Below are 3,156 nucleotides of genomic sequence, written 5' to 3' on the forward strand. Positions count from 1 at the left end.
CCAGCTTCACAGACATAGAATACAGGTATTGATTTTACTCACCAAAATGTACTTCAGCCGTTCCTTTCGCGCCAACTTCGGGTCGAAAACGCACTGGCTCTAACCGCTTCGGAATTCACTTGTTGATACATAAATCCGATATCCAATTATAACAACCGGTTGATTACGATCGCTCGTTAGTACGTTCCAATAGTCGCCCGATGCTCACAATACTTATTTTCGTACGCATTTTGCTTTAACGGGGGCGAAACGTGGGAAATACACACGGATTGTAATTCCGTCACAATCACAAACGAACGCGGCGCGAAACAACATGGCGGACGCTGCTGCGCGCGCTCCGCTCTACGCAGCGCCATCTGTATATGTAATTTCATACGTGTGTAATTTCGATGTCGTTATATAGAAACATGATTTACGGTCGCATCATGTTAACTAGTACATCACAGCGACTGCTTCCGATTGTCACCCACGCAGCATATGGTTCATATTCGCGATTCATTCAAAATATGCGAAACACACGGAAGTTACAAAGTGATCGAACGGACCGAACTGCGACTTCGAAGGAACGCCACTCAAACGCGCTCAAACATAGCGGACGCGCATGCGCTCTTCTAGGCGCCGTATTCGACCTCGGTATCGTTAAATAATGACTGATTACCACCGTAGCTAGTTGATTAGCGTGTTACGATGATCATCCGAAACGTCCAATTGCTATATCTATAATAATGTGTCCACACTCATGGTTCTCTCTCTCTCTCTCTCTCTTCTGATAAACGAAACGCGAAAAGCACGAAGCAACTGCGAATGCGCGCGCGACCCAAACGAACGTGACGAACGCATCGTCGCCGTCGCCGGTCGCACCAGCCAGGGGGTCAATCATGTATTTTCACGTGAAACTTTTCACATTTCATTTTTCACGTTTCACTTTTCATTTTTCACTCATCGAGATTTCACGTCAAACTTTTCATGTTTCGCGATTACATATGCGATATTGCATGGACTGAGCAATCCATATAATCTATAACCTATAACATTTATAACTTATAACCTATAACAACAGAAAAAAAAAATAATGAATGTGACTGTGAAACAAAAAGAAATGTTGTTAAATTTTTTAAAACGTAATCCCGAATTAGTGAGGGGTAGAATAGACAGAAAAAACGAGAGTCGATTAAAATTGGTAAATTTAAAGTATTTTATTATATAATGTATTATAGTAATCGGTAAGAAAAAAATAATTATTTGACAAAATAAAACATTTTTAGTCTAAATTGTGGGATGAAGTTGCACAAGGCATCAATACAATTATCGAAGGTCCTCAAAAATCTGGTAAAGAATGGGCAAAGGTTAGATTTTAAAGGTTAAAATATCTATCATCCCGACTCAATATAGCGTTATATATATTATACGTTCTGCTTTAATTACACAAATTCACTGCTTTTAAAAACAATTTCTCTGCTTCATAAATACAAATTCACTGCTTTAAAAATATAAATTCACTGTTTTAAGCACACAAATTCTTTGCATTAACAGTGAATCTGTGTTTTTAAAGCATTACTATAGCATCTGCCTTGAGATAAATTGTCGGAGGATAAGACATGTTACTTCCGAAGTATATTTATCAATTCCCTAGATTTCCGTCTTTCCGCCACCACGGCTTTTGGCTAAAAAGTTCACGTGAACAATTTCACATTTCACAGTTGGGAAAGTTACATGATCCTCCGAAATCATAGATGATCATAGAGTTCACGTGAAACTTTTCACTTTTCATGTTTCCGCCCTAGGGGAAAAGATACATGATTGACCCCCAGGTCGCACTGCGGCGCGATGCCTAGTGGCTGCGCATGCGCGCGTTTCAAAAATTTCGCGCGACCACCAAATATAAAAATATCTGGATATTACCACCGACGAGATACTATTAAAGACCGTCAACCCTGGGCAAATTTTCGGCGGTATAAAAAGGGCCTCAAGGGCCCGGGGGTAATCGAAGAACGCTACCATTATCGACAATTGATATAAATTTGCCATTATTAACATAAATATTTGACTAATACATTATTAAATTTATGATATTTTATTAAATAAATGCTCTATAAATAAATATTCATATTTGTAAAGCTATAATATCCTATATATTGCCGAAAAATTACAATTTTTTTCTCTGCAGTTATTATCTCTGTTGATAATCGAACTTTGACGATAACACTGAAATCACAATTTTAAAGAAAAATCGAGTATTATTGAGTTTTAAATGCACGCCCCTGGTAGCAAGCTGACGTCAAAATAACGTCTTTATATGATATTTTCGATTCTTTGTATGATATTTTCGAAATATTATAATAACATTATTTTAATTTTTTTTTAATAATATTCATGTAACATTCTAGGAACATTTTGCGCTTATAGGGATATTATGTGAATATTATTAGATTATTATATAAATTGCCAATTCTCGCGCTGTGTTAACGCTCTCATTGTCCGCATATTATATCATTGGTTTTTAATTTCAAGAACCATAGAATTTGTAGTGATATCGCTGCAATAACGTTATGCAATATTGCTGCAATGTTACAGCATTGTTGCTACAATGTTGCAGCATTGTTGCTGCAACTTTTGTGCTGTAGGGATATGACTACGGTCCACTTGGTGTTATAATTAAATGTAATGAGTAGTATTCTTTGATTGATCAATTAATGGCTGTGATCAAAGTCTCGTTACAAATGCTTTGAAGCGTTTGATGGACCAACTAGAAGAAAGAATTTTACAAACTGACCAATTAAAAAACGCTTCAAAGCGTTTGTAGTATCGCGTTGACCGTACTAAATGAAATGCTTTCATCTGATTGGTCAATTAAATACTTTGAAGTAGGTAACGCTAAGTGGACCGCATCCATTATCGTGAATTGTAATGCTTTTCAGAGACACAGTGTAACACAGTCATTATTTCATATGTTTGTTTAACATTGGTAAACAATAAGAAATATTCATAATATAATGATTCACTGCGTTTACACTATATTATTTGTGTCTTTTGCTGAAAAGTTGATTGGTTAAAAGAATCCTTCGATTAGTCAAAAGAATCAAATACTTTGATTTTCATGTAACAGATCCCTATACATACGCCACTTTTATTGAAAAATAGACGCATTTTTCGTAT

Source organism: Mycetomoellerius zeteki, unplaced genomic scaffold, assembly GCF_001594055.1.
Source record: "Mycetomoellerius zeteki isolate Tzet28-1 unplaced genomic scaffold, Tzet1.0 scaffold140, whole genome shotgun sequence".
NCBI classification, from domain to species: Eukaryota; Metazoa; Arthropoda; class Insecta; order Hymenoptera; family Formicidae; genus Mycetomoellerius; species Mycetomoellerius zeteki.